Here is a 23,848-nt window from a genome sequence, read left to right as displayed (position 1 = left end):
TTTTTTAATTGTACAGAATTATAAAATAAAACACAAATTTTTAATCAGACCCATTTTAGGCCTTTCCTTATTTTCATATTTTAGACATCCATCAAATATGGTGATGAAAAAAAACCATGACTTCGCCTATCTCCTCATTGGATGTGCCTTTTAGAGAAATGCATGTATTACACAATGAAAGAGTTTCTATTTTCGGATTTGGAATGTTTTTGTTTTAAAGTAGTAATTTAAAGCTTTCTATATATTTTCATCATGCCTTTGAGGCAATTCCCCTGAGATTAGGTTCATCACTGTGAAGGGGCTCTGTTCAAGATTGTGAAGATTAGCAGAAAGCTTTTGTTTTCTTTATTTTATAAAAACACAAACTTTTGTTGATATTGTGAGTGTACACAAACAAAAGTAGACCTTTACAGTTTGGAATGAAGTATTACTCTTACTGTTATGAGCAAAAATGAGTACCTATTTTAAGTTGTTTCCACTGTTGGAAAAAAAATGCAAGTGATAGCCCTGGGCCTCCGTGTCCTGCAGCTTCCACTCTCCGCACAAACAATTGGATAAGTGCATAACAGCGCACATTTATCTAGGCTAAACGTTTAAAAGTAACATTGTGATATGCTTGAACTGTTTTATATCTATAGATTCTATTTTAGGCAAGTCATGATGATTTGAGAAGACTAAATTGATCAAAACATAGGCTATGATCAACTCATTGTCTGCCACTGGCGCGGTCAGTCATTACTTTAAAAAAACAACAAAACTTAAATTTAACTAACAAAAAAAATGCTCCAACTGTTTTTTTTTTCTAAATTAACTTTATAAAAATTTTACCGAAACAAAATATAATCACTTTTCCATTACATACAAAACTGAACTATTTTAATAGCTGACTGAGTAGTAGTATATAAGCTGTTTTTGGAGAAGGGGAAAAAAAGATTGGCTATGATATATACTTGAGACCCGTGCAGGCTGTAATCTACTTCATCCAACGCGCTGTTTTGTTCTCTGTTGTTTTCTGTGCCCATGCTCTTGATATAAGCATTTATATCACTTTCACTAGCCAAAAAAGTGTGTTTACATGGTCACATTTCCTTGATTCAGCAGCTGCACGGATGTGATGCCGAGAGTCCTGTCTTGAATCCAGAAATCTGTAACTGAACCAGTGTAGAGTGGTAGCTCGCTGGTTCATTATGCCGCCTCACGGCGTGCCATCTTTTAGCGTGCGGCTCGAAACCTGCACCAACACAGACCTTACTTTATATTTATTTTTTGTTTATCCTACTTACTTCCAGCCACCACTACGGATGCGATCATACCAATAACTTGTGTAATCTTTACAAGAATATCAAAATCATGCAATGAGCAAGTGTGTGTTTATTAGACAGCTTAATATCATGTCTGTTTGTGCTTTCAGAATCGTGAATCTGCTGCGGTCTTTCCATTACATCTGGAGCGGAGACCTGAACTAGGAAGTTTGTCACCAGATAACATGGTATCCAGTTAAACCTTAACACCTGCATTATAGCACATGGCCATTGGTGTTGTTTGGAATGGAGTTTCTAAACTTTTTATTCTTTTTGTTCATTCGTCCCTCTGAATGCCATGTTATTCATCTCAGCAACATTGTTATCTTCAGGTCATGCTGAACAGCTGACACTTTTCACAAAGCAGTACTGATGTTTGCACTGGCTGTGTAGGTCCAGTAGCTATGTCAGGGACCAGGGAAAGGACTCTCCGTCTGAGATGAGTCTTCCCGAGGAACATGGGTAAGTCTGCTTTCAGAGAATATAGGTGTGCATCATTAGACCATTGGTTTTGATGCATTTGTTTCTTGAACAGACCGATAATAAAATGCAATTTCCATACCTTTGAAAATAGAGTTGGATTATTCAAACCATTTATTGCCAGTCTCTTTTCATCCAGGCCAAAAAAGGGGTGTTTAAGGTAGTAGATTTAGAAGATCCAATGGGATTTCTTTGTGACTCATGGCGCCTTTATAATATGTTAAGACGTAAGACTTGGTTTATTTTACTCTACATGAGTCATGCACAATTAGGGGCTGGTGTGTAGGAGCCATTTTTTTTGTTTGTAATTTTGGTTGTGAAAGAAAATTACACCAAAAAATGGCTCCTACACTACTTTAGTAAGATTTACCTCACGTTTTTGAACCGATTGGTCACATTTACCATTACCCCTCTGCCTCTTGCATTTGATCCTCGTCAGGATCAGTCAAATTAGAATACAAAACCTATACAAAAAAAAAAAAAGGTTGTGTTTCTTGTATCAACTCCAGCTATACACAGATACGTCGTGTGGCGTAACTGGACAGACCATATTCGTTGCAGTGATCGTACCCAAATAACTTTCAAGCGGCGGTAACTTTGGTGATTCCCATATGCGTCTTGGCGGCGTTATTTGATGCGTCGCTGGGCGATGGAACGTCCTAACGACCAAACTGGCACGTTGTGAGGATCGTTACTATAATGTATCATGTTTGGTCGCAGCCCCACGCAGACCAGCAAAATAACGTTCCAATTGAAAAAAGCTTGTCTTAAGGATGGGCATAGTTAATGATGTTATCAGTGAAAAATTATAAATAATTGAGTACTCATATTGATACAACTAAAAAAATAAAGATATAATAAAAAGATATGAAACAATCAAGCCAGATACTTCATTACTTTTTTGCAAAAAAAATAAAGCAAAAAGTACATTGTTTACCTGAGGCGTCCCATTATGAGGCACCCGCTAGCTAAAAAAGTCTGGTCGATGCTGCTTTAATACTGCTCTCGATCTAGAAGAATAAACAATAGCGCATTAAGTTGCATTTACATTGTGATTGATAGCAGACTATGGTCGTTAGTTCCACTACAGTGGTATGATGCGAGTATGGACGTATTTTGTGATCCGTGGACGATATAAAATGACATACACGGTCTGCCTTTTGAAGGAAAACGGATAGTAATCGTGGGTTCAGCGCTACACATTCTATCAGCTGCAGTTCTGGCGCTCCGTATTATACTGTCAAAATGCAACATTACAGTTCGAAGCACAGTATTAACTCAGCGGTATAGAGTTACGCTTCCCATTATTTACATGTGCTTTTTAAATGTTTCTTTTTCTGCACTGCTGTGTACCTGTGCTTTTTTTCTGAGCACCGCTTACTCACAGAAGCACCTACGCGTCTAAAGCCTGTTCAAACAGCGCGGATTATTGAACAAAAGTTATCTTTTGTGCTAAGTTATTTTTGGGTTGGTTTCCCACATTCCTCAACATAGCATTTATGTTCAGCAGAAAGAAGAGACTAACTCATTCAGGTTTAACAAACCACTTATTGAGTGAGTAAATGGTGTTATATAAAAATAAAACACTATGACAGAACTGATAGCATTGCGCTTAATAGAATGGTGAAACCGGCCTCTTTAACGCTAATTAAAACAACAAAAACAAAGAGTGAAATCACTCACTGTCAATGCGTTGACTGAGAAGTCGTAATACAGTTGCTTTAGGAATTAGTTTATATAGTGTTTTTATTTTATATATTTGTTCATTCAGTTTCTTTAGAATGCTTCCTGCTTAATACACCTATTGTACCTGGAAAAACAAAGCACTGTTTATTTGTTTTTTGTATATTATGTGTAGTTGTAATGTGTATCTTTGTTATTCTTTTCTTCTTTGTTATTAAAAAAAATAAGAACAACGATTTTTATCTTTGCCCTCTTTGGCCTAAATATCTCGCCATTCTTTATTTTTGATACCTTGAAAAGGCTTTGTCTTTATAATAGGGCAAATTAGTTTGACTGTAATGCTCAGACAACTTGCAAAATAATAAAAACCACCAACATGACCAAAGAATTGTGATAAAAAATCATGATATTTTTGAAAAAAAAAAAACTTCTGATATTATATTTTTTTTTCATATCACTTCCCACCCCTAGTGTTCCACTGAACTCTCATTTGTAACGATGGAACTTGTGACCATGGTTGCTTTTTGGGAAATGCAACCCCAGATTAGAAATGATGGGGAAGAAAGCTTTGCATTTCTGGAGAGCCGAAAGATCACGAACTGTTAGCACGCAGCTGTGCCACACACGTCTTGTCCTTCCCAGTCTTGCGTCGCATGGCTGTGTTGAGGCCAATCAGCTCTAGCACGCCCCCATAGCGCCGCAACTACCGCGGATAGTGCAGTTTGGCCACGCTTTCAAGCACGGTGCGAGAAAAACGCACCTGGCTAAACCTCCACCAGTGTTTTGCCTTCGCCCCACACTTCACCCCGCGGCCAGCCCGTCCCCCCTTCGCTCTGCTGTGCACCCCTCCGGTTGTTGCCTCTCACCCCCCCACAAACAACCCCCCACCCCACCCCCCTCTGAACTTTAAGTGTCGCCAGCCCCCATCTCGTGGGGCCGCCCCATCTTTCCAACCGTGCTCCTCCGCCATACTCTTCTCCGAGCCGCCCCCAATCCTCGCATCACTTAGAATAATTCCTGAAGCTCATTTGCCCCCTTCGGCCTAGGGCGCATTCAGCATGCTGCCTCACCTTCCCCGCACTTCTGCTCACAGACCAACACACCGTTTCTCACTTTAAAAATCTCTTTCCACACCTGTTTGCCCCGCAGTGTACCTGTCTGGCACATTTCCCTGCCCCCCGCCGCTTGTAATACACCCTGCACCCCCTCTCCACGCACTTACATTCTGGTCCTTACTTCACCCTCTCACCCTCCCCTGCTGTCTTCTTCCAGCGTTGTCGCACGCCCACGATCCTCGCAATTTTCTCTGCCTCGCCTTACCCCACACCCCTATCCCACCCTCCACACCTCCTCCCCCTCCCTTCTTGCCTGTCCCCAGGGCTCGGTCATCGCGCCCTGCTGCTCCGCCACCGCCACCGCAGTCTGTTCGTTTTCCCGCCCCTGTAAATAAAATATTCAAACCAATAGTAAGTGGTCCGAACAAATGAATATCATTTCTTATAGGCAACTTACTGATTCACTTGACACTCAAACTGGTGGCAGTCAGGACCTAAAGAAAGTTAACAATTTGTTTTATTCAAACAGTGTTTTGAAAACTAAAGTATCAGATCTACGTTATTGATAATAATAAACACTAGCATCAATGCCATCTGAAAACACCATTAGACACCAATAATGACAGATGAGCCGGGAATTAACAGGCCTGTCACTTGAGGGAGAAAAAGTGGAAATTATTAATCCCACATACACTGAACATGATTTCAGCAGCCTCAGTCTAATTAACGTAAAACTTTATACCGCGGGTTATATATTCAAGTTCACAATATGGCTAGCTGAGCATCATCTGTGTGGCTTCTTCTGCCATGTCTAGAAGAAGATCACTCTTGAAGTCTTGGGTTTTGATGCCAGCAATTTAGATTTTATTATCATGAGACATAGTTTAAAAACCGAGAAAGCTCTGCAGAACAGTCCTCGGTCGAGTCTGTGTCGGTTCTCTGCTTTAATACAGTGCTTCCGATTAGGCGTGCCCATGTTCAATACATTTCATACATATGGTTCTGTTTATCAACTCGGTTTTACCACCTTTTTTGGCTGTGTGTCCAGCTTGCTTTTAGGATGTAGAACTTATTTTAAGTGAAAAAGAGCGGCCTAAATCATATATTTTGTCCTATGTCAAAACAGGACATGCATAACTTTACCAATACTGTATTTTTGTAATGTCTGCACCAAGGAGGTCTCACTTCATATATTTTGTTCATGTCCAAAATAGAGTGTGCAGCTACACCATATACGGTACCCCTGCACTGTCGGCACATTCCATTCCTCACACAGGCAAATGCATGAATATAACAGGTAGCAATACACTGATACAGAAAAGGCTAGATTTCACAGTGATTATACGCTTATTAGTTCACATGTTGACCAATAAAAATCTTTCTTCTTCTTCACATCACCCTTATGAAAAAGAAGTTTATTCAAATGTGCTAGTAGTATACTTCTTTTAAACTAAAATAGGAAGTATGCTTTTAGTTTACTTTTTATGTACATCTCAGAAATGGGCTTTATATAACTTGTCTCAGAAATATACTTCCCAAATGACATTTAAGGATACTTGACTTATACTTTACAAAAAAGTCTAAATATATTTGAACTATACTTGAGAATAGAATCCGTGTTTTTATTATTGTATCGTACGAGGGCGCTAGTCAACACATCTTCTGGGTCAGAATTTCAAAAAAAAAAAAAAAACACAAATAGAAGAAGAAAAATACCACAACAGATACTAACACCACCTGATCTCATAATAGACGATATATAATATAGTCCTATATAGATGAGTGACTAACACATTTAACACCGATACACTGACATGAAACAGCATCACACAAACTGTAACAGTTATTGAAATAAAATGTCAACCGATGAAGAGGTAATATTACAGTGAAGCTTTGGGGCGTTGATCGAACTCCATCTAACTTTTGATTATCATTCTGAATCCCAATGCAGTCTTTTTTCAGCTTTTTGTTTAAAATGTTATTTCTTCTTTCTTTTTTTTAATGAAACTTTACCCACATTAAAGTGTTTAAAAAAGAACGCATGAAGCTAGAAAAAAGGTATACAATTTTATCTCAAGATTTGAATAGTAACATTACAGTTACCTTAGACCACCTCTGAGACTAGGTGCGTGAGCTAATTAACCAAACAGGAGCATTTATTTATTAAATTAGAAAACCTACAAAATACAAAACACTACTCCTCGTCGTATGACATCTAACATTATATCAGTAAAAACTTGAAATGAATAATTCATTATAATTAATGTAGCACTTTACCTTTCCTCTGTGTCCATCCGCTGGGTAAGTTGACCGTTACAGAACAAATGACGGGCACACGCACTTAACGTTGCAGTAGGAAAGTGATGCGCTCTGCTAATTTAAAAAGGTGAAATTTCTCCTGTACCCTCTTTCAATAAATCTGTCATTAAAACACACCACCTTGCTAGCAAACTATTTGTTATTTGTTTTGTCCTTAATTTGATGACAAATATTTTATCTATATCTAAAAATATAATAATTCATGCCATCTTTTCAAGCCAATGCTTGACGAATTTAGTATATTTCCTAAATAGTAGGCTATCCAAATGGTATTCTAACAATAATATATCATGTAGTGCAATAATATGAAAAGTTATCTGGAGACCAGCTGACCACGTCGCTACAACGTCCCCAATGGGACTAACTAACACGTCTTTTGAGGACGTGCCCACGACGTTCTGGGACATTAGCCAAGATTCTCTAAAAAATGTAACTGTTACTTTACCACGACCGTCCTCACAACGTCACCATAAAGTAATGTCGCGCTGATAGACTTGTTAAAAGGTTATAGACTTGCTAAAACTCATTGCCAGAATTTTTTGAGATTGCAGTGTTCATAAATGGTATTGACTGAGCCTGGTTTATCCCTGGTTTATTTTTTCTCTAATCCTGTCCAATTTGGTTTGCTCAGCTTGGGATTTAAAGAACATTTAATGTTTCAGTAATATAATACTCATTTTATGCAACTGACACCACTGGAAGAGACCACGAGAAAACTTGAACTGAACTGAGTGCTGGGACTGTTAGGCTCTTTCGAGCCTGCTTTTAGAAGGATTTTTGGATTGTCTCTCATTTGTTTTTTTGATGGAAGTTTGCACTCATTGATTTAGTATAGTTCCTGATTATCACCATGAAAGCATGCTTTTGAAATGTCAGAATGTGACAAGCTAAGTTTACATGCAAATCAAAATAATCCATTTGCAATCAAACTGATGGCTGATTGAAAAAGCCTTCGTTGATTGATCAATTGAGGACGATTCGACTGACAATTTTATGATAGGATTGGAAGGGGTGGTTTGTGTTTAATTCTTTTCTAATACGAATTGATGAGAGCCATGCAAACACTTGATCTGGATTAAAAACCGAAACTGAAGGAATGCTCATATGCAATGACATAGAAATAGCGTAGTGACGTATGCGGCGCGAAACGAGCGCGCGTCTTCATTTTGAATAAAGTGTTGTAGAAAAATTCATCAGTCCTTTCATATATATCATCTCCTTATATTATCTCCTTTCACTTGGTAGTTGTTGCAGGACCTATGTCCCACCAGTCTTTGTTTTAGATTTCTCATTCACAGAGGATTGGTTTTAGGCACGGGGGAGGGGGCATTTTTACTGTGTAACAAAAAATATGAGCAGCATGGCACAGCTAATGTACAGGTGCTGGTCCATAATTAGAATATCATCAAAAAAAGTTGATTTATTTCACTAATTCCATTCAAAAAGTGAAACTTGTATATTAGATTCATCATTACACACTAGACTGATATATTTCAAATGTTTATTCTTTTAATTTGATGATTATAACTGACAACTAAGGAATCCCAAATTCAGTATCTCAGAAAAATTAGAATATTAATTGAGACCAATACAAAGAAAGGATATTTTTAGAAATCTTGGCCAACTGTTAGTAAAGTATGAACATGAAAAGTATGAGCATGTGAAGCACTCAATACATAGATGGGGCTCCTATTTGCCTGACATTACTTGCAAGCCGCAATGCGAATTTGATAAGGGCCAATAAGAAACAGGTGATACCATGGTCCTTAAACACAGGTACTAGTAGCTTTGGCACTGTGGTGCAGGTGCCAAGTCCTTTTGAAAAAAGGATATCTGCATCATCCAAAAGTTGGTCTCAGCAGCAGGAAGCATGGACCAACACCAGCAGATGACAATGGCACCGCAAACCATCACTGACTGTGGAAACTTTTACACTGGACCTCAAGCAACGTGGATTGTGTGCCTCTCCTTTCTTCCTCCAGACTCTGGGACCCTGACTTCCAAAGGAAATGCAAAAATTTACTTTCATCAGAGAACATAACTTTGGACCACTCAGCAGCAGTCCAGTCCTTTTTTGTCTTGAGATGCTTTTGACGCTGTCTGTTGTTCAAGAGTGGCTTTGACGCAAGTAATGGCGACAGCTGAAAACCCATGTCTTGCATACGTCTGTGCGTAGTGGTTCTTGAAGCACTGACTCCAGCTGTAGTCCACTCTTTGTGAATCTCCCCCCACATTTTTGAATGGGTTTTGTTTCACAATCCTCTCCAGGGTGCGGTTATCCCTATTGCTTGTACACTTTTTTTTTCTACCACATTTTGTCCTTCCCTCGCCTCTCTATTAACCTTTTCAGTGGTGAGTTTAAAATATTCAAGCGGTCCCCACAAGAGTGAGTTTTTTTAAGACGACCGTTATTTTAGAATGTTCCCCTTACTGTTTCCATGGCGACGCGTCAGGCTTGTCACGTGACACACCGCGTCTACAATAACGTTGTATGACAGATGGATCGCTTTTTATTTCGTTTTTACTTTTTTTAATTTCAAATATTCACAAACTTGCATACCATGTCATGAACAATCTGATATTCCGATTCATAAATATGTGTAAATAAGTGTGTTTGGCCGTTTTTAAAAACCTTTCTAAATGATCTTGATCGTGATCTGTAATGTGAGATGGGCGCCGCCATGTTTGTTCGCGCTGCAGTTCAGAGTTCTGTCAGTCAGATTTACAGCATGTGAATTCATCAATTTCTCCCGAAATACAAGTAATAAGTGGTGGGTGAACTGGGTGAAGAATAGAGTGATCTTTATAGTTACTTAAACTATGTGTATCTGATATGAATAAAAAACATCTGCAAATTAAATTTAAATGGATTATTAATGTTGCTTCCATAGACATATGTGTGTATTTTTCAAACTCTAAATTTATTGTTTTTACTATTATTTATGTGTATTTAAATGTCTGAAACCTAAAATATGCATTATGTGGTTAATTATATACTGCATCGTTGTGATAATATGACAAGAGCAGTGCACGTCTCTCTCTGGCTCAGCGCCAGCCAACGCGCGAAAACGCAGTTTGATTTTGGCAGTTATGCGACGTCACTGAACGTTCTAAATCCCATATGTGGGACCATACGCCCAGGGGCACGGAAATAAGAATCCCATATGTGGGGACCGTACCGCTCAAAAGGTTAATGTGCTTGGATACAGAGCTCTGTGAACATACAGCCTCTTTTGCAATGACCTTTTGTGTCTTGCCCTCCTTGTGCAAGGTGTCAATGGTCGTCTTTTGGACAACTGTAAAGTCAGGAGTCTTCCTCATGATTGTGTAGCCTACAGAACTAGACTGAGAGACCATTTAAAGGCCTTTGCAGGTGTTTTGAGTTAATTAGCTGATTAGAGTGTGGCACCAGGTGTCTTCAATATCGAACCTATCCACAATATTCTAATTTTCTGAGATACTGAATTTGGGATTATCCTTAGTTATAGTCAGTTATAATCATCAAAATTAAAAGAAATAAACGTTTTAAATAAATCAGTCTGTGTGTAATGAATGAATATAATTACAAGTTTCACTTTTTGAATGGAATTAGTGAAATAAATCAACTTTTTGATGAGAATCTAATTATATGACCAGCACATGCATATGTGCCCAGAAATTAATACATATTAATTCACGCTGTTTAAAACTAATAAAGAAACAGAGTGGTTGTTATGCGCATACAGTGGGAAACTTTATATTTGTGCAGTGTGTGCATGTCATAATAATAATAATAATAATAATAGTAATAATAATGATAATAATAATGATAGTAATAATAATAAAATAAATTCCATTCCGATCAGAAGACATAAATGTGCAAATCAATCCGATTACTTCATTTAACATTCGTGTAAACACTACATTCAGATTTCATCAATCATTTTCAGTCCGATTGAAACAAAAGTTGTCCATTTCAAACACTGTCAGATGATGTGGGTGAGGAGGGAAAAAAACCTTGAAAAAGTATAGTTTCAAATCCATACAAATGTTGTTTTTTTTTAGGAAATCCATTTTGGAAAAACATAAACATAAATAAAAATCTAAACTTTAACAAAAACACACACACAGACATACACATATATATATATATATATATATATTATATATATATATATTATATATATATATATATATATGTGTGTGTGTGTGTGTGTGTGTGTGTGTGTGTGTGTGTGTGTGTGTGTGTGTACAGGTGTGTGTGTGTGTGTGTGTATGCTGTGGAAAAGTTCATTTATTTTAGTAATTCAACTCAGATTGTGAAACGGTATTAAATAAATTCAGTGCACACAGACTGAAGTAGTTTAAGTCTTTGGTTCTTTTAATTGTGATGATTTTGGCTCACATTTAACATCTCTGTTAACATCTCAGCAGATTAGAATATGGCAACATGCCAATCAGCTAATCAACTCAAAACACCTGCAAATATTTCCTGAGCCTTCAAAATTGTCTCTCAGTTTGGTTCACTAGGATACACAATCAAGACAGTCATTGACACCCTTCACAATGAGGGTAAGCCACAAACATTCATTGCCAAAGAAGCTGGCTGTTCACAGAGTGCTGTATCCAAGCATGTTAACAGGAAAGTTGAGTGGAAGGAAAAAGTGTGGAATAAAAAGATGCACAACCAACCAACGAGAACCGCAAGCCTTATGAGGGTTGTCAAGCAAAATCAATTCAAGAATTTGAGTAAAATAAACAAGGAATGGGACTGAGGCTGGAGTCAAGGCATCAAGAGCCACCACACACAGAGTGTCAAGGAATTGAAGTTCAGTGTTGAGTTCCCACAGTCTGTGACGATTTTGGGTTGCAATGTCATCTGTTGGTGTTGGTCCATTGTGTTTTTTTTGAAAACAAAAGTCACTGCACCCGTTTACAAAGAAACTTTGGAGCACTTCATGCTTCCTGCTGCTGACCAGCTTTTTGAAGATGCTGATTTAATTTTCCAGCAGGATTTGGCACCTGCCCACACTGCCAAAAAGCACCATGGTGTTGGTGTGCTTGACTGGCCAGAAAATCCCAGACCTGAAAATGGGCCAACAATTCACTAAAAAATGTTTTTTTTTTATTATGAAGTATTTCAATTTGTTGAGATAGTGAATTGGTGGGTTTTTTGTTCAATGGGAGCAAAAATCATCACAATTAAAAGATCCAAAGACTTAAACTACTTCAGTCTGTGTGCATTGATTTTATTTAATACACGAGTTTCACAATTTGAATTGAATTACTGAAATAAACTTTTCCAAGACATTCTAATTTATTGAGATGCACCTGTATGTTTAATGAAATTATATTTTATTGAGATGCACCTGTATGATGCAAAAAATTATGATGGACGCAGTAGGCAGTATATGCACACGTGATATGCCATTCTGGATCTGCGCCCGTCTGTGCTAGCTCTCACCTCCTGTTTGCGGCTAAATTCAAATTATCAACATAATTAATGGACAGGTTATATCTGGGAAAAGACATACAGCGCAGTCCAGCGCAGAGAAAATAAAAATTTAAAAAAGCCCAGGATGAAGCCTGTGCATCACTTTTGAGGTAGCTACGTTCATAATCCTGTGAAACTTTTTCGGTAATAATTTCATCACCAACAACAATGAATCTGACTTAATATTCTAGTTTTCATGACTTAAAATGTATTATATAAAAAAAAACAATAAGGCAATAATGATTGGTTAATGACAATAATCATATGGTTTCATTGAAGAACACTGTTAAAATGCATAATGTAATACAAAATAAACAATTTGCATTATTTACAAATGCCTGCAAAGGGCACCACAGGCCCCAAAGACCTATATAACATTTTTAATTGTCAGAAATACTTTCTTTTTTTTTTTTTTTTTTTTTGCAATTTTGTTTTTAACAAATATATCTGTTGACCAAAACTTGCCTTAACCTTACACCAGAATTTTTTTATTTAGTTTTATTTAGTAACTTTTAGTAGGGTGTACTCATTTTTTGCAACACAACATTTTATCGCTTTGATAAGAAAATTGTATTTTCCTTAATTTTAACATTATTTGGTAACTGATCATGCAGGCTTGTTGGAATATTATATCTCTAAAAGAACCCTAACTTGTCTTCTAAGTAAAGAGTAATTGCTGAGTTTGTTAAGTTTCAGAGGGGGTTTCTTTGGTTTTTGTAGTTGATCAAACATAAAAAATATAAATAAATCCAAAGCACTAGGCCTATATCATTATAATTTGAATGCTTTTTGTTTTTGTTAACTTTCCTCGACTTAATTTTTGACAATACAATCAACTTGATTGCACAGACACTATTGGAAGAGAACTGAACAGAACTGTAAAGTTTTGTGTTTTTTCCTCTATCTGTTCTTAGTGTCTTTAGTGAAGATTCAGATTCAGAGTCTGTGAAGAGTGACCAGTTAAAAGGTGAAGTACCAGACTTCAGTGTGGAAACACCATCATCACCTACCAAAAGGTATTTCATGTGTCTTCTCTCTTTAGTGAACTGGGTCTGCAGTTAAATTCAGTATGTAAAGACATCAGGCAATCAAACGCAAATGTATCCATCAATAGTCATGCGAAGGAAACTGCATGGCGATACCATATTTAATTACACATCTATTCAAATAAAAATGAATAACATTCTGTAACAAAGTTTTTTTTTTCTTCTCTTTATCTTTAGTGAAACATCATTCTCAGATGTTGTCAGCTCTGTGTCTGTGAAGAGTGACCAATCAAAAGGTGATGGACCAAACTTAAGTGACAAAAAACCATCATCTGCCAAAAGGTAAAATTAATGTGTTTCTTCAACATTTGTAGTTACTCAAAACTAGGTAACCTGTAATGTTCTTGACACTTTTGGACAGGAGTCCACTTTGAAAATCATTACATTACATTAGACTCCACTGTTTTTGTATAAAAAAAAAAAAAAAGTAACAGTTTTAGGATTTTGAATAATTTAAAACAAATGTTGCAATATGAAGAAGAAAAATTAATGTTCTGCAGTAGTTCTAGGTCACTAACCAAATGTGACCCTGGACCACAAAACTTGTAACACTTAAATTGCTGGGGTATATTTTTAGCAATAGACAAAAAACAATATCTGGGTCAAAATGATCTGTTTTTCTTTTATGCCAAAAATCATTAAGTGAAAGTGAAGTGACATACTGCCAAGTATGGTGACCCATACTCAGAATTTGTGCTCTGCCAAGTATGGTGACCCATACTCAGAATTTGTGCTCATCGGAAACAGTCAATATTTTATTTTATGCTGCGGAATATGTGGAGCAGTTGGGGGCTCGGTGCCTCGCTCAAGGGCACCTCAGTCGGGGTAATTGCCTGGTACTGCCCGAGACTCGAACCCACAACCTTAGGGTTAGGAGTCAAACTCTCTAACCACTGGGCCATATTTAGTAAATTTCCTACCATAAATATATCAAAACCTTAATTTTTGATTAGTAATATGCATGGCAAAGATCTTCATTTTGGACAACTTTTAAAGGTGATTTTCTAAATATTTAGATTTTTTTGTACCCTCAGATTCCAGATTTTCAAATAGTTGTATCTCGGCCAAATATTGTCCGATCCTAATAAACCATACATCAATGAAAATGATGTACCAAATATTGTCCTATCCTAACAAATACATACATTATTTATTTATTCAGCTTATACATCATGTTACATCTCAATTACAAAAAATTAACCCTTATGACTGGTTTTGTGGTCTAGGGTCACAAATATAAATAATTTTTAGGTTTTGTTAAATTTCAGCTGAAGAGCTGCTGTTATTAAAGTAACAGAGAAACATAACAAATATTGTTATTGAAATATTCAGTCATATGTATTTAATGTTCACATCTGAGATCATTTATTCATAAAAGACATGTTTAAATGTGAGTTAAACTGAAATGACTGTGTTTTAAAAATTGTATGCATGATTAAAATATATAATTAAAATATAAAAAAAAAAATATGCATGTTTGTGTGCAGATATCAGACACAGAATCTCCTGTAGTGATGAGTTTTTTTTTCTCTCTGTTCTTTGTTACATCAGTCAAAGATCAGACTCAGATGTGTTCAGCTCTGTGTCTGTGAAGAGTGACCAATCAAAAGGTGATGGGCCAAACTTAAGTGAGAAAAAATCAACTACCAAAAGGTATTTCATGTCTTTAGATTAACAGCGTTTCATTAGCTAATTTCATCAATGTGGTTAATGTGATAGAACTTGACCAAACAAAACACTAAATCAACATATATATATATATATATATATATATATATATATATATATATATATATATATATATATATATATATTAATATATACATACATTTACAGAAAATTCTTAGAATCAGTTTCTTGGATATGTCAAACAATCAGATATGAATATTCAGAAATTGCATGATACTGACAAAAACACCCTTACTCATATAAGTTTCATAGAAGAACAACAGCAACATATGCCTACATATAAAATGTATTTGAATGTTCTAGGGCAAATTATTTTATATAATGAATTAGTTATTTGAAAGAGACCGTTAAGCGTGGTGGGACCTAGTAATACATTTGCATAACCAAACACTAGGGGGCATTATTGTAAAACAAATCAGACAATCACAACAGAAATCCATCCATCATAGTTGTAAAAAAGAACAATTCCACTGCTATTCTATGCATAATTGCCATTTGCAACATTACACCTCTTTAAATGACACCAAATTACCTGTCCTGTAATGAAGTTTTTTTCTTCTTCTTTGTATTAGTAGGGAAAGATCAGGCTCAGATGTGTCCAGCTCTGTGTCTGTGAAGAGTCACCAGTCAAAAGGTGACGGACCCCAATTTCAGCAAGAAAAACAACACCACATACCAGAAGGTATTTTATGTGTTTTACATAACAGAGTTGTGTTAGCTAATTTTCCCACTGAGGTTTAAGTGATAAATTATTTGTTTAAAAAAAAAAAAAAAAAAAATAAAATCACATTTACATCGATGACCACCAGAAACCTGAATACATCTATCCACACATAGTTGTAAAAAGGACAAATCCACAGCTATACAGTGTTTAATTAGCATTTGCATGGCTACATTGTATTTAATTACATTACATGTTTTTCAAATGAAGCTGGAAACCTCATGTAATAAAGTTTCTTTTCTTTTCTTTTTCTTTTTTCTTTTCTTTTCTTTTTTTCTATGAAGCTGGAAACCTTGTGTAATAAAGATCAGGCTCAGATGTGTTCAGCTCTGTGTCTGTGAAGAGTGACCAGTCAAAAGGTGACGGACCAAACTTAAGTGAAATAAGACCATCATCTACCAAAAGGTATTTTATAAGTTTCTTCAACTTTTGTAGTTAGTCAAAGCTAGTTAGCCTATAATTTATTCTTAACAGTGCAGACGAGTTCACATTGAAAATCTTGTTTGAAACAGATCAGTTTGCATGAAAAAATCCACAAACCTGAGCATGTAATAGGCTCAGGTTACAGTGGAACTGTGGCAATTTGTACTATATCTGCACTTGGTTCAGGAAGTGAAGTAGGGCCATATGAACATTCTACTGTACAAAAGTAATATATTTCTGTCACAGTTTCTTCAAGTTTAACCAGATGTTTATTTTAATGGGTTGCCATGAAGAGTTTTTTGTGTGTGTATATATATGACAACAGTTTTTTTTTTCTAAAATGAAATGGTCAAATGCTCATAAAGTGACTCCCAGAGCAGCTCTGTTCATGAATTCACATCGTCATTTAGTGAGATGGCTGAAGCAGAAAACATTGTGAGTGTCATGTGCTTTAGTATGTATAGTAAGCGAAACGTCACATCTGCGCCGTTCTTTCACACAGAAACATGCACAACGTGCAGGATTAATTTTTAAATAGTCTTTTGTGGCTTAATATTCACAGACTTTAGTCCATGTCACAATGTGATTTAAATGAACTGACCTACTTTCAATTTATTTGTCCAAAATTTGGCAAATTCTGTGCTATACAGTAAATTCAATCTTTATGACTGGATTCTCTGATTCTGTCTGTGTTTTCCTCATTTTTATTTGTCCACTGAGTCCTATTAAAAGTAATCTGCACTTGCATTTTAGCCATTAGTCCAACACAAACACATGTAGGGGATGGAAGTGGTGATGATTTACCTTGAATAATCGCGAGAGTTAATTTGCTACCTACAAATCTACCTGAAAAACTAAGGACAAAAGCTGTTTTAAATGCAAATGGTGGTCACACCATATGTTGATTTGATTTAGTTAATCCGTTTAAAAGTTTGAATCTATTGACAACCCTTATATATACTATAATATAAAACTATTAAATATAAAAAAAAATGTTAAAATTGCAAATTTAGTGATAAGTGATTTTCACATTAAATGCTTAAGTACATTACAAACCAAATACTTTTGTCCTTTCACTCGAGTAAAAATTTAAAAGTGGGAACTCAAGCACTTGATTTGTGAACTCCGTCCACCACTTATATATATATATATATATATATATATATATATATATATATATATATATATATATATATATATATATATATAAAAAATTAAAATATATATTTGAATAAACTGGAGCGACCATAAAAGTCAGTAAAATGGAATGACCTGTGCTTTAAAATCAAGCAAATGTGATTTCTGTGAAGGACTAGAGAGAGCATTTGCAGACATCAGTCACAGAGAAATGTCCAGTAGTAAAGTGTATCTCTTTCTCTGTTCCTCATGTTATTAGACAAAGATCAGGCTCAGATGTTTACAGCTCTGTGTCTGTGAAGAGTGACCAGTCAAAAGGTGATGGACCAAACTTAAGTGAGGAAAAAGCATTGTCAACGAAAAGGTATGTATGTTATTAGACAAAGATCAGGCTCAGGCTGAGTTTGACAAAATTTTTGAATGGTCTCAAGTTGAATGTTGTATAATTAAATAATAATAAAAAAAAAACATCTTCCAGTTGCTTCAGAGCTGTTGGAGGAGGGTACAAAATGTCCAGGTTTTCCGATCATGACTCCATCTTTTCCACATTTTAACACTGGTGTCTGTAATTAAAGCTTTAGCAGCTGCAGCTCTTTCATGATTTTGTGAAGTTCTCTGTGGTCAGTTTTTTTTAAACAGAACTAATGTAGCAAAGTGACAGCAAACCTCAATATTCACCTTACAGAACCTGTGTGTTGTTTGGACAAAATCCTTTGTTGTGATTGATGGTTCCTATCATTCATTTTCACATTTCTCCCACTGTTCTTCTTTCACTAATGAATCATGGCCATGCTTTATGTACACAGTCATGATCATAAAGACTGCTGCTCTTAAAACCCGTACACACAAAAAACAAACAAAAAACATGGGCTGTTGAGGTTACCTATGCTCAACAGTAATGAACAGGAGTGAAGAGTTGCTAAATGTGCTCCCATGATTGGTCCATTTTTTGGTAGTATGTTAAGTAGTTAAAAAATTATTAAATTTAGTTAAGAGTTTATAAATTTACAAAAACTAAAGAGTGTTACATAAAAATTATAATCATATTGTTTTGTTTTTGTTTGTAGCCTGCTTTTTTTTTTTTTTTTTTTTTTTTAAAACCCTATAATAATGGATTCTTACATTATTTTGTCCAACTCCTGTACATCCATCCATTCACATTCATGATAATAACAAATGGCAAGGGCTATACTGGAATTAATTACACTAAAATATCTTAAAATGAGACCAATGAATCTACTTATAGTAAAAAGTTTTATTTTTTCTATCTCTGTTTCTTTGTGTCATTAGAGAAAGGTCACGCTCAGATGTTTTCAGCTCTGTGTCTCTGAAGAGTGAACAGTCAAAAGGTGACGGACCAAACTTAAGAGAGAAAAACACATCAGCTACAAAAAGGTATTTCACACATTCTATATTACACCATTGCATTAGCTAATTTTTTCAGCTGTTACATGTGAGAGTCTGACTGAAATCACAAATCTCTGAAAAACTATAGCTGGGTTTTCATCACCCTGCTTTTATGCGCATTTTTAAGTATCGCATCAGAATCGAGTGATGGGAACGCTGAAATTAGAATAAAAATGGCTTAATTCGCATAAAAAGTTCTTATGCTCGCTTGAGGTGGTTTTTGACTTGTGCAGACAAGGGTTAATGCAAATAATGGGAGATGGAAATGCATTTTGTGAAAAAATTCCTCCAATCTCATCGAAAAGTCATGTGACTTTGCGCTATGGACGGTAAATCCTGACTAACCAGCGGAACCATTTCATTCCACAGCATCTGAAATGTTGTTATATGGTCATTCGGAAATGCCAGAGCAAAGTCTGTCATTTGTCAAAGTATTTCTATATAATTGCCTCTTAGCACTGTTAAACGACTGCGTTCCCAAAACAGCAGCATCCACCTTCTGACGTGCAAGTAATTTAGTGTATAGGAAAATTATTATATTCAGTAGCTTTTACTACTTTTCTTAGTGATGTATAGTGCCAGTTTATCAGAAAGTGACGATTTTGTTTCTCTCTGATTCGTTGGATGGAAACGCTGCTTGTTTGCAAATGTTTTGTGCGATATTCCAATTTTGCATATAAGTTAAATTCGCACCTTTGGATGGAAACCCGGCTCATGTCTTGTCTTGTAAGCTTCTTTTTTTTTAAAAAAAAAAAAAAAAAAAAAAAAACTCATGAGTCCCACATTTTTAGCACTGGTTAGTTCTCACCACAGTTCAGACACTTAAATTTCACTCTCAAGTGTCAGATGCACACTGCACTTCATTATTACACACAACAAAATGAACAAACATATTATACATGCTTTAAGGTGACCTTATATTTTACAAATACACACACATCCTGTAACAGCTAAAATGTATAAAGTGCATTTGTACTCTGCATAAAATATAATGCAAGGAATATCTTGAATAACTTTTTTATACATATTTGTTGTGTTCATGTTATGTCAATGAGCTACAAAGACCTGTTACACTCATGGAGTGGATGAATTGCATTTGTGTCAGAGACTCTTAATAAAGAGGGAAATTTACTCTTACAAGAGATCTCTTACTGTACAAGATCTTACAGATTCTCCAAGAGTTCAAATAAATGGATGCTAACAGTCTTCTACCTTCATATGAGATTGAGTTTAAAGGGGTTATGAAGTGTTTTTTTTTTTTTGTTTTGATGTGTTATTTGTTTATGAGTTGGTTTTTTTTTTTTGTTTTTATGTGTTTCTTGAGTTTTCTTTACAGTTTGTGGAGAACTTGCAAAAAATTTGAAAAAAAATTATTATTTTTAACCCTCATTCTTAACCTCTCTTAGAAACAGGCTGTTTTTAAGGCGCAATCCTTTAAGGCTTCAGCCAGTAATCCACTATTGTGATTGGCTAACGTCATTGCACAGGAAACAGTATAAACACCCCCTCGCTATTGCATGTGAGTGTTTTGACAACATGAAAAAAATAAAATGGACATTTTCAGACAAAGCATTATGAAGTCCCTCCAGGATTTTGCAGGACTTTTTTTTTTCAGATTTTTGCCACCTAAAATGACTGCTTTTGCTGTGGCTTTTCTCAAAATTTGCGGTGATATTTGTTTGGTGGTGTTGTGTAGAGGTGTAATTAATTTTTTGTTGTGGTTATTTATTTTTTTTTGGTATTTGTACTTTACTTGAGTTTTTATATTTCAGCCAACTTCTACTTTTACTCCACTATATGTGCTAAATAAAATGTATACATTTACTCTCATATATTTCCCCTAAGTATATTCGTTACTTACTACAAGATAGTTAGAAGAACACAGACAGGTTTGACGAATCAGTGGTCTGGCGTTTGCAAGTTAGACTCCTAAAAAAACACCTTTGCTCACGTTCAAAACAGATGCGCGCTGCGCACACAACCGCGCATGATTTAAGTCGAGTCTGGGGTGTACAATAAAGCATAGGCCCTGTCCCAAATGGCGCACTTCATGTGGACTTTCGGTCTCGTGGACTTAAATTGCGCGTGCTTGCCGAGTCTAAGTGTGCTCAGCAGCGCCTCCTTTGTACCCTTGAAGTGGTCTTCCGCGAAGCCCGCATAGATGCAGGCTCCGCACACTTCAACTACCCAGAAATGCCAATCAGACAACGGATGGGAAGAGATTTCGCTCAAGAGCAATTGATGACATGGCTGAGAAGAAAATATTTAAGTGTAGGTATCATTACGATTATTTATGACCTAGGTGTACATTTTACCAGTTGTTACCTACAGTTTATACAAACATTATGGTCATCGACCAGTGGTTGATATCTCAAACATAATAATAGCGCGTTGAATAATACGATCGCATTATGATTAATTAAATAATTAGAACCGAATGGCAGGGCTTTACTGAGTCATATGTAAACCTAGTATTTATATTTAAACCTGTAAATTCATCTGAAACTAAAATTGTAATCTTAGTTCAAATGGAACATTATGTATTATTACAACTGTATACATTATTTCCCAATAATGTCCAAAAAAATACCTCTCAATGCACCCTCGTGGACTTGTGCCAAGGGCCCTATAGTTCTGCACTACATGACTTCACCAAAGTGTGGACTCTGAGGAAGTCCACAAGTCCCGAGTGTGCCATTTGGGACAGGGCCATTGTCTGCGATAATATGGTATTTATATAATTTAATGTAGGCCTATAGTTAACTTAAGCTATATTACACAAAGAGTATTGTTTTTCTGCAGATGCATGAACACATTTGATAATAATTTTATACAAGTTCAATAAAGCATGACTTTTAGACATAATATTGCTTGTTTTTTGCTCAGTTTCGCTAACGAAAATAGTTCCAAACAGATCACAGCATTGTTCTGTGTCTCTTAGCAATGGATGGTGTTTACTTATTGAATGAATCATCTTTTTGAACGAATCGGTTGAATAAATGATTCAGTGATTCACTTGTTAAGACAGTCAAATGCTTTGTTTCTGAATGAATTTTCTTCTAACACTTTTCTGACTTTTCTGACTTCGAGGACCACTGTAGGGCTCCAGACTAACGTTTGACGACACCGGCACTATTGCCATTAAGTTTTATAGAAGGTGGCACCTTCAAAACACTCACCCTAATCACACATGTACATCTCGGAGACAACCAATGTCTGCATTTACATATGCAAGATGTATTTTTAAGAATGCTTGCTCATCTGCAATATGTCTTGCTCATCTGCAAGATGTTTCCTGACAGATGTCAAATAGACATTTATTTATTAGAATGCATGTAAAACTGGTTCTGAGACGTTTATAAGAGCAGATGATTCCCAGATCTTTAGCAGATGTCTTACAGATGTAAAAAATATATTAATACACTTAAATCACCCTTCCTATCAAAAAGAATACAAGATAGCTAGCAACATAACAGCAACATAGACTATTATAAGGGTTCATTTTAAAAAGACAGCAGCAATGGGCTATGTAGTTATGCAAGCTAACAGAACTATGTAGCAGGGACATACCTGCTTTTTGTTTAAGTAAGTTAACAAAAACTTTATATTTTTTGTTCAGTTAGATTCATCAGATATGTGAAATTACCAACATGTTTTTTCACATTTATACATTTCTAAAAGAAATTGGTAAATTTGAGCCACTGGACTAGAATGAGCATTAACATTTGCACTTTGTAAATTAACATTTCTGAGGAGGACTAGTGAGAGCATGTGCAGATATCAGTAACAGAGGAACCTACTGTAATAAAGTGTTTATTTCTTTCTTGTCTTTGTCATCAGTGTAAGATCAGGCTCACATGTATCCAGCTTAGTGTCTATGAAGAGTGACCATTCAAAAGGTGAACCACCAGTGAAATTCAGTGAAAAAAACAGCAACTGCGAAAAGGTATTTATCATTTGTTTCTTGTTGCTGGTCACATGTACTGTATGCTGTCACTATCATAAAACTTAATTTCCAGTGGACACTTTTTCTGAACTGATTAATGCTGGGATAAAGTAGCCTGCAGGTTTGATGATTGTTTGCCCAAAGGATAAACACAGCTGTGAGCCTGTTAGTTCCCATGTGATTTGTTGTTTTGTGTGATTTAGTAACAAAGGACAGAAGACCACTGTAAATATCGGTGCAGAATTTAAACGATGGGAAGCTCTAAAAGCACAGAAGGGAATGAAGAGTGATGTGGAACTGGCATCTTTTCTTCTCAACAGGTAAGAACACAAACACATCTTTTAGATACCAGAGTTATTTTTTTAGTTTAATTTACAACATAAATAATAAATTATACCAAAGTGCACAATAAAATTATGCCAGAGGCTGACTAAATCTCTAAATGTTACTAGGGCTGTGCAATTGATCAAAATACAGTTTTTGATTTTGATTTCAGCCTCCAACGATTATGAAAATACAGTAACCCAGATAAAACGATTATTGTGGCCCATTCCACCCCTTTCCAGTGGTGCTCTTTCACTCCTCCATAAAAGCCAAATTTCACGTGCAAATCTATAAAATTGTGTAACGTGACATTTGCAAAATGGGACATGCTTGATTTATTATAGTTGATTGGATTTATTCATGTTTTTAAAAGCACAAAAGAGAACTTGTGTTGTTCCTCAGAAGGATTTCTGTGTATGCACTCAGAGATAAAATCGAACACGGACAGGTAAAATCATTTGGCTCAACGTGCGCGCCTAAGTGGTCAAATACATTTATATACACTTATTGATTATTCATGTTAACCCTTGTTGGTTATGTAATAAATGAACGTAAATAGTTGAGAATGAAAATACGTGTGTAACAGTAAATTGGATAAGTCCGGCTTATAAAGTGACAGCAGGCTATGCTCCTGTTGCTGAATGTGCTAATTATTAATCAAACAACAAAAGAAAGACAAAATCACTCTCTGCTCTTGACTGAATGACTTTAGAAGGAAGGAAGAAGGAAGTTTAATTCTAACAGTGAAGACTATGCTGTTTTATTTAACATTAGATTATTCAATTTCTGTAGTAAGCTGTTAATTGAATACTTTAGTCTTGCATAACTTCTGTAACTTCTAACA

At 35.8% G+C, this 23,848-nt stretch overlaps 1 long non-coding RNA gene across 1 annotated transcript; it reads left to right on the top strand.

The window, feature by feature from the left end:
* Nucleotides 1–13,229: 13,229 nt before the first annotated feature.
* On the top strand, nt 13,230–15,706 carry LOC122134161. The gene is made up of 4 exons (XR_006159999.1): nt 13,230–13,327; nt 13,535–13,639; nt 14,909–15,010; nt 15,619–15,706. It is a non-coding gene; the product is annotated as an uncharacterized LOC122134161 (long non-coding RNA).
* The last annotated feature ends 8,142 nt before the right edge of the window (nt 15,707–23,848 follow it).

The sequence above is a fragment of the Cyprinus carpio genome, unplaced genomic scaffold (genome assembly GCF_018340385.1).
Source record: "Cyprinus carpio isolate SPL01 unplaced genomic scaffold, ASM1834038v1 S000006810, whole genome shotgun sequence".
NCBI classification, from domain to species: Eukaryota; Metazoa; Chordata; class Actinopteri; order Cypriniformes; family Cyprinidae; genus Cyprinus; species Cyprinus carpio.
The sequence above is the reverse complement of the archived record's forward strand: the minus strand, read 5'-3'. Positions and strand labels throughout refer to the sequence as shown.